The following is a 13,873-nucleotide window of genomic DNA, read 5'->3' on the forward strand; positions in this document are numbered from 1 at the left end:
AAAACCAAGCACTTCAATCATCATTCTGATATCATCGAATGATACATTTCTACTGTCCTGTACTCAGAATCATGCATTGTTACTTCAAGTGTAGCATGGATCACTTTTGCAGAAATTATGAAACAATGTCAATTCTTGACAACATCAACCATTTGGTACAATAGGTCTACATCACAGACGCTTCCTTAAGGTGTACGAGCGTCCCCTACCAGTGATGACATCGGCATATGAGGCCATCTTTTCAATTACTAGAATGATTCTCATTAAATGAAAAGAGCTATTACAGACTCCTAAATGCTTACTGCATATATCTGATTTTATGGTTGATGGCAGACTTCCAAGGGCGTGACCAACCTGTCGACAATTAGCTTGATACTGGGAGAAGATGGCTTCTCCAGATACGTCCAGACTGAGATAAGTGGTTAAAAATAATGAGCCAAACAAAATACTCATTGAGAAAATGGAGCCGTTACCCAATTGGCCAGCTATCACATAATAAGAGAATAACAGTGACTGAAATTAGAAGAAAAATGATGCCAGTCCACTCAGCCAACAGAACATAATTCTGCCTGACGTCCACAAACTCGATAACTGCAAAAAGCACACAATTATTTTCGCGCCATGCTTGATATATTGTAACTGACTTCTCTCGTGCTGCTGCACATCGTTTTATCTACATTTCTAATTCTGTCTTCAATTTCCTTTTCGGGCAAGTCATAGTCGATTTCCAAGAGGCAGCCTTGTAACTAAACCGTTTAACAAACATAATTTTATTATCATTATTCTTGATTTTAATTCTGCGAGCCTTCGAATAATGATGTTGGTAAATCTGTGGAATCCGCAAAATGCAGAAAGCGCGGGATTAACTGCTTTTGGTCTGGCGCAGCCAACAGAGCAAAATGATAAATAAATAATTTAGGTCGAAATATAATGTATTCAAGTAATACTTCTAAGATTGTGTTACGGAATTCACTCATGCATAATGAGCGAGCATGCTCTATAAATTCTACCAAAGACAACACAAGAGCTGACAAAGAACAACCAAAAAAAAATTTTTTTTTTTTACGAGTCATTTCATGGACGGAACCATCTGGACGACTCTGCCCTCAATCCTGTACTATGGTCTCAAATATGGCTAGTCTTAATATAGCCTCTATTTTTCCGTCTCGTGATACTTAGTCCTAGCCGCACTAATACTCGATTTACTCATAATACACGAACATTTGTTCTTTATTGACTGCTCACAATCCAAAAATTAGGGAACATGTATAAAAAGCATTAATGCACGATCAAAATGAAACCCCAGAAATTTGCCACCCAAGTTATATTAATTTAACGGTACAGTATACGAGTGCAGAAAAATACAGCCTGCAACATTTACTCTGATTTTTAGAAATGTTTTCTAATATTACAAGGAATGCTTACACATAAGATCGTCTCCGATCAGTTTTCAATTTGTATACATAGTTCCATTTACAGTACAGTAGTTACTGTGTAATGCATATCAACGTTTTTTCTTAATACAAGTGAACCCCTTTTTATAAGTAATTGTTAAGAGTTTGGTGATATGTAGGACTAGTTCAACAGAACGGCCTTCCAACGGTCGAGAACAAATCGTTCGCTCAACAATTATTATTTCTCAGGACAAGCTTCTACCATACGGCATTGCTGCACAGAGGAATAAAAACGTACTAATAAATCGTAGTCGTTTAAACTATCTCCCTCGTAATTTTTTATTATTTTTGCATTTCCAATTTCCCTGTCATCATAGACCTACATTTATTTTTTCTGAACTTTCCCAAGGACGCATTTTGTTTAACATTTAGCCATATCATGTTTCAGTTTGTGAGCAGGTCGTTTACTTGACATTTAGCTGAGTAGCAATTATGCCCTTTTCTGCATCATATTTAGTCCTCAAACTTAATGGTCAGCCAAGTTTTCCAAAGTCTCATGTGTCAAAACATAAGACTTAGGGCTATCACTCACCATCAAAATGAAAGTTTCCAATTAGCCGCCCTTTCACAGTTACAGAATCTCAATATTGGTTAAATGGTATGCACTTCGTCCTAATACTGTGATATAATCGTAATCTCTCTCTCTCTCTCTCTCTCTCTACATACATAAACATGCGTATATATAGTATATAATATATACTATAATAGGAAAATTATATATTATTATTATATTAATATATATTTAATTTAATATATATATATATATACTATATACTATAATATATCTATATATTGTATGTATATATTATATACTATATATATACTAATATACGATATATAGTATATCTATATATATATAGATATAGATATATATAATGAGAGCGAGAGACGAGAGAGAGAGAGAGAATGTGTGCAAAACATAATGCCAGAATATCGCACGAATTACATAAAAAATCAGATCCCTTTCATAATCAACAATGATGTGTCGTCTCATTTGACATGAACGAATTACTGACTTCATAGGTCAAATGGCGTTTCCTAACTGGAATAAGCTTTGGATCTACGGTTGGCAGAACATTACACAAATATTAAACAACCGGATGTTCAAGAAACCTAAAAAGCAAGGCTGTCGCTGGAGACCACACTCAATTGTTCAGAGCAAACGGTTACGAGGAGAAATTTGAACTACTTCGGAATTTGGCGATTTCCAATCAAACGGGATTAATAACAAACTAGTGAACTGCAATGGTAAACTTTACTCGTAGAAAACTGATCAGTCATCATGATGAAAAGCAAATTCTGTTTTCCAGTTCTAAAGCAACAATAGCATCATCGGTGATACCTCGGATAGGAAACATCACCTGAAATTACGTATTAGAGGTTAACCACTCAAAAAGTTGACAGCAGTCTTTTACAGGAAGTTTTACAGGAAGTAATGGTTTAAAAAAACAGCTGAGAAACTACCGTCAGAATTGTAAATTATCGTTCACCTTACCTACAGTCTAATTCTATATGAACACTGCATATACTATCACTGACACAATTCCAATGACAAATATATCCTAGAAACGTAATTCCCGTTATAAAGCAGACCAAGATATGGGTCTATTGTGGGTCCAGTCTAAAGAAATACAAACGAAGCCATTAATATAATTGACATAATTGAAGAAAACCAAATCCTATCTACAACGCACAGTCCAAACTTCATGGTTGGTTGTTTAATCAGACAAATACAACATACAAACGTATACTTATACAAATTTACACTTCGATAAATATGTTGCCATTTCGTGAGCTCCCAGAAGCGAAGGCTCATCAGAGGGAGATTTCAGACTTCCATGATACCATGATTAGGCTCCATCCAAGTGAAAATGTGGACCATTTCTATGTAAATAAGAATGCGCGAATAAAAATATCTATATCAAGAGCAAGGAAGGAAAACATTCTTCGGCTTCTATTTTGTTGCTGTTGCCTCTTGTAATTCCTACTTCTTTAAAATTCTAGACCTAATCGTATACAGGTTATATAATAGCGCCTAACCTGTAAAGAGTACAGCTATTCACGCAAAATTTCACTGATTTCTAAATATAATAAAGATAAAAAAAAAAAAAACACACACACAAGGAAATAAGGGTCCAAGAAGAACAATGGGTCTAATCACTTCTGTCTCAAATGTTTTCGTGTGCCAGTGATCTAATTACGGACACGGATCCAGTAGCTGGTGCCCTATATTTGTAAGTCAAAGGTGCCCCTACTTCCTGCCATGTGTGCCATTGTTAAATGTTCTGTTCATCTCTCACTTGCTTGGCAGATGGCCTCCAATCAGACCCACCGCAAAGGATCCAATTTTTTCTCAGTCAATCTCAACAGTTATCGGGAAGGAGGCTTCCGTCCAACTTCAACTAATCATTTGAGTAACGGACCAGTTATTACAGAATAAGTTACTCGACAACATTTCTCGACAATCTACTGAGATCTTACATTCTTTCACAAATAATTTAGGTCATTTCTGTCACGCCATCCGATTATCTAATCACAAAACATCAAAACTCAAATCTACAGATTCTGGTTGGAAGAAGCACTTATCAACTCAGGAGAATAAGTCGTGAAAATGTATCGCTAACAGCAACTATAATGATGCCCCTCACCCCTTCCCCTCTCCCTCTCACAAGCACACATACACATACAAACACAAACATAAAAACAAGCATCCGGCTCCCAGCGTTAAAAGAATATTTGCTCTTTTCTGAAAAATCAGACACCTGATGAATACGCGAGTCATCTTGTTAACAGGCTAACCAAAAACGGTACCCGATACCGTCTAATAAGAAGGCTTCAGAAATAAACATTCATAGACCGGAGTTATATCTTAGTCCCCATCTTCACTTATGTAAACGGGAAAATATTGTTCTAAATATAAAACATTATAATAAGGTGACGAAAGACGGCCTTGCCACAGGCAACGAGTATAAAAACGCTATTGAAGAGTAATGCTCAACTCCAGCCAAAGACTAATCAAACTTGATCGTATTTCAGTTAAAATGCATGATAAAAAGATGACAACGCTTCTGAGGTTGTGACGCTGCCATTGCGCAAGGCGCTTCGATGCATGGCAGTTTAATATTAAGCAAGGGGTAAATTGGCCAATCGCCTAAAAATCTGCATTAAAATCTTTGCAAATAAGAATAAGTAATAATTTTCCCGGGGGTATACCCATTTGCAGATTAAGTCCAGATCGATCCACGGCGTGTGCCTGTGAGCAAACAACACCATTCTTTAACAAACAACAACAACCTCGTAAAACTGTTTTTCCTCTCCGGACTCACATTACAGGTTCATATATAACAGTATTACGGCAAACATAATAATGCACCGTCATTCTTTAAACAAACGTGCTCCTAATGTTTTGGTCTCTCTCTCTCTCTCTCTCTCTCTCTCTCTCTCTCTCTCTCTCTCTCTCTCTCTCCATGCATTTAATTTTCAATAAAAATATACTAACTTTCATTTTTCACATTCCTGACCCTCCACAATAAAAAAACTACATACAAAATGCTTACACCATACCATGTATAGTATATATATATATATATATATATATATATATATAATTATAATAATACAGTATATGTATGTGTGTATCATACATATATATGCACACACACACAACACACACACACACCACACACACACACACACACACACACACATATATATATATATATATATATCTATATATATATATATCTATATATATATATGAAGATAAAAGGGCCCAAAAATACTATTTTAACATTCCAATCATATATTTCGAGCACTTCCTTCTATGCTCCTGATCTCTGGTAAAGTATGGACATAGGATGTCCACACTTTACCAGTGATCAGGAGCATAGAAGGAAGTGCTCGAAATATATGGTTGGAACGTTAAAATAGTGTTTTAGGGGCCTTTTATCTTCATATTATACTGTGTTATGTATACATACACACATACATATATAAATATGTAATATATATAATGTTCAGACGGTAGGTACACTAAAAAATCGAGCTTTCTTTGTACAGCTGTAAATACAACTGCACAGTAATTACGTTTTGACTGGTCAGAAATATGACTATATATATATATATATATATATATATATACGTATATACTCTTTACACAGAAATTTTTTTTCTTGCAAACGCATATTCTTTCATCTTACTATCGTTCTTTACGTTCAATACTAAATGCTAGTATTAGTGAACCACTTCATAATCATTCACCGCCCCATCCTCCTGATTTTCATTTACCCTGACAAGCTTACTCTTCGTTCAGTCACTTTCAATCCCCGTCTCATACAAACCTTCCAACTCTATAGTCTGAGCAGTTTCTTTTCAATATACCAAGCCAACAATGTAACATCTGAAAGCTCCAGCCATTCCACTCTACACACATGGCACCTTTCCTCATATCTCGTGGCTGTGCAACTATAATTCTCAAGTCACTTGTATCACCTTCAACTTCATTTAAGGCAGCGACTTTTCATCACGCCATTCCTTTGGAACCTTTCCCTCACCCAGACACACCTTCCACACCGCTGTCAACCACTCCACTCAGTCAATCCAACTCTCACTATCGTACAGCAGTAAATCGTGCGTGAACCCATCACCTCTTGCAGTTTTTCCTCTTCTCCATCTTTTAATACTCATTCTTGCTTCTCAACAGTCACGTCAACGATTTAAAAAATGTGCTGCGCATCTATTACACTCCTTATATTTCATGCTCTTTCATGAATGATAAGACAACGCCTCAGAGTTTACAGTCAATTAAGCAATCTTTAAAATTCGAGGATATATGGTCTAAGGTTCTGGAGCACTTGAATGCACGAACAAAATAATCTCATGACTTCCGCAGAGGCTGAGAATTTGTATTCAATCTAAAGATTATTTCGGTCGTTTCAAGTTACAGGAAAATAATTCCCCCTGTAATGACACAATATATACTTCTTTTGAGTTCCATTTCCTGACGGGAAACATTAGCGTTATTTCATTTGTTTGCGTGTTTATCACACACACACACACACATATATATGTATATATATTATATATATTATATATATGTACTAACTATATATATATGGTATGTATATTCTTATATATATATAAATATATATAATATATACGTATATTCTTGTTATACTATTTTCAAGCTAAAATTTGTTGCGAAAACTTGGCAAATAACTTCACAAAGGTATATGTTAGCCACTTTAATCTTAATCCACTTTATTTACACAGAAGTAACGGAGCTTTAATTTCCAACATAATCCGATTACTGCACAACTCAGACAAATCTGATTCGCTGAACAAGGTATTAATTTGTTTGCAACTGCATGCGTTTTAAGCAAACAAATGCCAACGCACATTCCAAGTTAAACGTAACGGAGTTGAGTATGAATAGCAGAGCTCACCTCACACGATATCCGTTAAATCACCAAGAAATGCACGTGTGAAAACATGCGGAGTAATCATACAACACGGAAAGCCTTTTTATTTACCAAAATGAACAGTTTACGTTACTGATACACGGTATCTTTGAGAAGCCAACAGTCGGATGCTTCTGAATTCTGCATTTACAGCTAATTGAGCAGCTTCAATCAACAATGCCACCTATTCACCAAATAGGATATGAAAATTCTGTCTGGAATGACCATCAAGACGCACCCTTCTCAAATCAACTAGGAAAAATCACGTAACCCTTACGCGTACATAGTCATTTTCGATCTGCAAACTATACATTACCCGATTACCCGTGACTGAATACAATAATCACTTAACAATCATGCTGGGCAGCTCGTCACTTAAAAAAAAAAAAAAAAAAAAAAGTCGGTATACAAGTGCAATGCCCAGAAAGTAGGTCACGCCAGTAAGACGATTGTGCTTTATTTTTTGACGTCATCTGCGCTCTGGGGAGAATTCTGCTAGATTGCACGAGCTGGAGTTAATGAACAATAACAGCATTCACCGTCTGAGCAAACAATCTAACGATTGGTAACATTGGAATGAGGCAGTTACTAATGAGATGGCGAAGCTGGTGATGTATCACAACCTGGCCATGGCTGTCTTGATGAAAATTATGGTCACAAGGAATTGAACCTTCAAATAGTCAAGTCGCAACACACACACACACACACACACACACATATATATCTATATATATAAATAGATATTATATTAATAATTAATAATATATATATATATAATATATATATATACATATGTATATATATATATATATATATATGTGTGTGTGTGTATTATAGGCCTTCGCCTATACAGCTAACTAGGTAGTCACATACTTACATATCTCTCAAAATGGGAGATACATTAATTCAGATCCAAATGGTGGACATGGAAAGAACACCACTCATTTAACAAAAATCTTTTCGTAACATAACACTGGCAAATTTAACTGGCTATAGGCCTACTGGCATGATAGGCTGGCGCCTAGTACCTATGTGCAACTCTCGAATTGAAACATAAATAGAACGTTGTCCGTACATTATCTTTCATTAGAAAAAAGTCTCGTTAATCATTATAAATACCTGATAGTAATTTTGACCTCTAGAAACCAGGGAAATGACTCCATACCTTCAACAGTTTAACCTACCTAAAACCTGCAACACGTTAGGCTAGATTTGCCTAACCTCGCCTCATGCCGGTATAAGATTAGTTGGCAATAACGGTCCCAAAGTGAAAAAAAAGAGCAAGGAGAACTTGTGTGGATCTCCAAAGTGAAAAATTAACCTGTGTACGGTAACGGATAGCTATCAACAAACTCCGATATTAATGCTTACCTCCTATGCATGAGTTGATGATCCTACAACTGAACTTGGGCGAGTAGTATAAAAAAAAATAATCGCACTTTATACTGTTAAGTAAAGCACTCCAATTGTCATCCGTTATCGAATAAAGACCACTCTATTTCACAGTAATAAAATGCAATATAAACAACTGAAAGACATCAGTTAAGTCCAAGGGATCGAAGTGGCATGCGACTCTACGGGAGCGATCTTCGAGGTCACCTCTCACTACCGGGTCTCGTACGGTACTGAAGTAACTGAACTGAATTCGGCGGGTGCTCACTTTCCTGAGTTTGCTCCCTTCCAGTTACTGAAGCCCGGATCGTTTCTTGCAATCTCTGGTTTTTCTTGCAACCCCTCCGTCCACAGCGGTTTTTTTTTCCTTGTAAAGAAGGAAAGTTTAGAACCACTGGCAAAACGTCTCTAGTAATGGTACTGACATGCATTTCTACGTAAAATCTCGAAGTTATGAACTTTCTAGTCTCATGAACTACAGTCTTTGTGTTAAGAAGCACACCAAGCTTTCTGCTAATAACAAGTTATTCACGTGATATGGCAACACTCTTTAGTTAATTTTTAATATCATATGATGTTCCTTTGTTCATCGTAGTTTGCCCTGCTGAGGTAAATCTAATTAGTTATCACTTCCCAAGATTGTCGTGGAATTGTTTCAACATTTGATTTCAAAACGCTATTCATAAACAAATATTTCTCAAAAGAGCGAATCGCATCGCTTCCTGGACGGTAAGTATTAACTTGAGAAATGTATAGCTAAAACACGTAAGGCCTCGAATAATCATGAACAAATAAATGATAAAATGGAAGGGAAAACGTTGAGAATGTACCAGAGGCGTCAATAATCGACTGGATAGAAATATGGAAAGATGATTGACAACTTGATGAAGTTTTGTGTGAAAAGGTGAAGCACCTGTTGAGATGTTTACCCGAAGGGATGCTCGATTCTGATAAAGGCTAAACGCGATGGATTATAGTCTTCCCGACTTGAAAAGGATTGTCGTAAACTGTATGTAGCATTACTTGCACAGTATTTCCTTTTATCATTAGTTCCCCTCTTGTAGGTTTAATTAACGTTTTCGAAGTTCTTTTTCGGAACAGCATATCTGCTTTTCCTTGATGCTATGGCCTAGTGTTTCCAATGCAACATCACTTTTTTTTTATCCAGATTAGAATCATACTTTAAGGGAATATTTCATAGACTGAGAGTGCAAAAATTATTTTTGATTTGTGACAGTTACCAAAGTTCTAGCTCAAAATAGGCACGAATACTTCATAGAATATTACATGATTTCCTTTTGGCATTTTAGCAATTTTCAGTCAATCACGTCTAAATTGCAGAAAAAAATGTTTCCAATTCATTGTCTCTTTTTGTAAAGGTCAGTGGTGAATCTGTTCCTGCCACAATGAAATTAACATGATTCAAGGAATACTTTGTGGATGAAAACACCTATAAAAACTCATAACTGAAATATATATATATATATATATATATATATATATATATATATATATATATATACATATCAATTAAAAGATAATAGTACCATGTGACAGCTCATTTCTGTTGATCTTCATTGGAAACTATGAGATACGGTCAATCTCGTTTGTCAACGAAGGCGTATAATCTATCATTTTTCCTCTTAAAACGAAGAGTTTGTTGTCTTGATTAAAATGGCTTTATGCCAACGAAGGCTCTTGCTCTCGGACAGCGAACAATAAGGAAAAGTATATGACCTCGTTTAAACACAGGTCACTTTCTTTGCCTCGTTGAAATTTCCGTAGCTGGCTGGTTGGAGTAGAATGAACCAAAATAAACCGCCTTGTGCCAGAACGGCCCCTTAGCCTAAGGTGACTGCGGTGAGGTGTGAAAGGCAGCAGGTGGAGTGTTGTGGCCCTCCGGACTCAAACAGCCAATCCATTTCTTTTCCAACATGTCCTTTCGTTCTACGTTCTTTTTTTGTGCTGTTGAGGAGTGGTGCCAACAGATGTGGATGGAATAACAAGTGAGCATCCGAACACACATATCAACATGGTTAGCCACGAGAGCAGCAGCAACCTCTGAATCTCGTGCTGATATGATCTCAGACAGATAACAGATGCGTTAGAAATGTGTGTGTGTGTGTGTGTGAGAGAGAGAGAGAGAGAGAGAGAGAGAGAGAGAGAGAGAATGTCACTTTCTGCATCAGGCCAGACTGCAAGGGGAAATCTGTGACCACGTGGGATTAACTACAGCGCAAACTGGTGGGTAGTCATGCAGAATAAAGCCTCATCTTCAGTGTGTGGTTCTGTTTTCTAAACCCCAACTGTGTGCTACATATACGCTTTTAATATTGAGACTCCAGTTGCACAGAAGACCAAGAATTGATTTTCACTCTGTGGTGTCGGTAGGCATTATTAGAAATTCGCCTGAATTACGCCCATGCCGTTGGACACAAAGACAAATCGTTTTATCCACTGATTTAGTGTTTTGTGCTTTTTTTTTTAAGAGTTTATGTTTTTGAGATATAGTCTGCGCAAAATACGCAATTCACTCAGCCATCCAAACAAATGATAACGTCTTCACACTTATTAAAAAATAATTTATGAAAAACCTACGGATTTAAAATACACACACAAATATATATATGTATATATATATATATATATATATATATATATATATATATATATATTATATATTAAGATGCAAGACAAAAACAAATTACCACTACCCTAATCGTACTACATAACTGCTGAATCTACCGTTGCAGAATTTGGGATAGCATCAGTCGCTTTAGATACCTACACAGACCTCATCAACAGAACATCGAACCTCCTGATACATACTGTGCTATTCGCTTCTATTTTGGATGAACTCTCGTGTTTTCTGGAAGAGCCTTCCTTACAAATACCTTTTCAACTCATCTATCCAGAATTATGTATATCTTCTCCTTTCTCTTAATACTTCTAAACTACGCACTCTTTCCACCTACCTCTACCATTCATTCTCCATTTCTCTTAACCAAACTATCTCAAAACACTGGAACCTATCATTTCATCTACAATCGTCATTTAACTGCTCCCCAATAAACAATCATTCATCTCAAGACTTTCAAAAAATTTCCTTTCATTCTCAATATCGTTACTTCACTTCCATAAAGGAGACTGGGCTCAACAGTCTCTTTACGCATTCCCACCTTGGCTTCTAAATCATTTGCCCACTCCTTGCACACACCCTCCAACGGTCCATCTTCCAGGGTCCCAACTACCCTCACACTCTTATGTTTTTACAGTAAACTCATCTTCCTCCTCTTACAAGCATTTTCAGTCTCTTTTACCATTGTCTCCAGTTTCTCTCCACTATCACAAAGCGGTAAAGTATCACCAGACATCAGTAGCCATTTCACACACCCACTCACGACCCATTTTCTTATCTTATTCTATGACTTCGTCGTGTCACCTCCTTTATTCATCTATCTTCTATACATCCTCGTTACACTCTACAGTCGTTCTCCACGTTTCTTTCCTGGGATTCTCCTAATTCACCGGTTATTAACAACCTTTTCCTTCTAACTTTCTATCTCGTCACTTAACTATTACATAATACATGAACACTTATAATACCCACACCATCCTTCGTTTCTTCCCCCTGCTTTTCTTTCTCGATCAAAACTCTAGAAAATAATAGAATATAGAGTCTATACCAAAGGATGAGTTCTGTGACCTGTGAGGTCATTCAGCGCTGAAAAGGCAATTGACAGTAGAAAGTTTTGAAAGGAGCAACAGGAGGAAAACCTCGCAGTTACATTATGAATTAACTGTTAGGAGATGGTGGAAAGTAAGATGGAAGAAAGAGAATATGAACGGAGGGGACAAAGAGACTCTGCAAAGACCATTAAGTAATACCTACAGTGCTCCCCATGATGTGCTGACGGCACTACCCCCTAACGGGGTCAATCAAAACGCTGGTATATTAAGCAATGCCATCCCCTATAACTCTTAGTCTCCTAATCACCTCTACTTTTATACAAAGGTTTCACTTCTTCAGACCCTTTCCCTCATCCAGGCACACCATATGAACCCTGGTCAGCCAATCAAACCAAATTGCAATGCAGTCAACTCCTGGTATCTTTTCATTCTTCAGCACTTACACTGTCTCCCTTACATGTTTAACTGTCAGTTTAACTGGATAAGTGACCTCTAGACCTGAACTCCAACTAGTGTTCAGTTACATCAGCTTTTCAAATCCTGCAAAATTATAATTGACAGCAATATGCAAAAATATACCAAATCATTCTTGAAATTGATACCAAGTGATTACGTCGAAGCAAACTGGTTGTCATCACGACTCTGTACGAAATGTTCACCCTCATAAGAACTTCATCTGAGAAGAACCATGGAGCTTGAATCGTTTGTCTTGTTCTGCAGGTGGGTACCAGAATACAGGCTTTAATGCTATTCATTGTCCTAAAGGTAGTCATTCGCTGTCTGAAATCTCCCTATACCTAAAATAAATGAATAAAAAAATAAAAGATATCGCGACAGAGGTCATGTACCCGCAGACACGTCCTTTTGTATTGTAACAATCTCAGATATCCTGAGAATGAATTGATTTGAATTGAGCATAGAATTTAGGCCAAAGGCCAAACACTGAGACCTATGAGGTCACTCAACGCTTAAACAGAAATTGACAGTAAAAGGTTTGAAAGGTGTAACAGGAGGAAAACCTCAAAGCAGTTGCACTATGAATCAATTGTTAGGAAGAGGGTGGAAAGTAAGATGGAAGAAAGTGAATATGAAAGTAGGTACAGTAAAAGAAACGAAAGGGGTTGCAGCTAGGGGCCGAAGGCACGCTGCAAGGAACCTTAAGTAATGGCTACAGTGCACCGCACGAGGTGCACAAGCAGCACTAACCCACTATGGGGGACATCCTGAGAATGATCGACGGTATACAGGCGTCATCTTCCCAGACGTCTGGGAATCAAAATAATTGAAAGATACGAAGCGTTACGAAAAAAAAAAAAATCTCTCCTAAATCACGGCATTACAGAGCAAAAAGTTTCGACATCCGTCCCCTGTGATGAGCGAAGGCGAACAGATGATGAACGAACCAGCTGTTACCCACAACACTTGCTTCGTGGCAAAACTAAGTAAAAAAGGAAAGCAATATTAAGTGGGAGTTTGAAGTTTTTTTTTTATTGTAATTAGTGGGATCGCTGGGGACTTTTACTTTTGTGGCGGCTGAACCACGGGAGACTAGTGACTGGGTGCATGAGAGAGAGAGAGAGAGAGAGAGAGAGAGAGAGAGAGAGAGAGAGAGAGAGAGAGAGAGAGGAACATTTTCAAATTTTCTCCCCTTGGAGGAGAATTTCTGAAACAAGACTATCACCTGAATGCATCAGGCCCGTACCCAGAGTTTTTTTTTATTGGGGGTGGGGGGTGTCTTTTCCCCAAAACTTGACCTTTTCTTCTATAAATGTTATTGCATATATAGGTAGTATAAACATGATGAAATACTTGAAAATATGGACTTCCAGAATTTTAGGGAGGTGGGGGGTGGTGTTGTTCGACCTCCCGCCTCTCGGT

The 13,873-nt window shown here is 37.2% G+C and overlaps 1 protein-coding gene across 3 annotated transcripts in view; it reads right to left on the reverse strand.

Moving 5' to 3' along the window:
* The window catches only part of LOC135198150 (uncharacterized), a 50,973-nt gene extending 42,436 nt beyond the window's left edge, over positions 1-8,537 (reverse strand). For all 3 annotated transcript variants that reach the window (XM_064225639.1, XM_064225638.1, XM_064225637.1), the window contains exon 1: positions 8,285-8,537. The gene's annotated coding sequence lies outside the window, so the exon portion shown is untranslated. The remainder of the gene's footprint in view (positions 1-8,284) is intronic.
* Between the last annotated feature and the right edge of the window lie 5,336 nt (positions 8,538-13,873).

Source organism: Macrobrachium nipponense, chromosome 21, assembly GCF_015104395.2.
Source record: "Macrobrachium nipponense isolate FS-2020 chromosome 21, ASM1510439v2, whole genome shotgun sequence".
NCBI classification, from domain to species: domain Eukaryota; kingdom Metazoa; phylum Arthropoda; class Malacostraca; order Decapoda; family Palaemonidae; genus Macrobrachium; species Macrobrachium nipponense.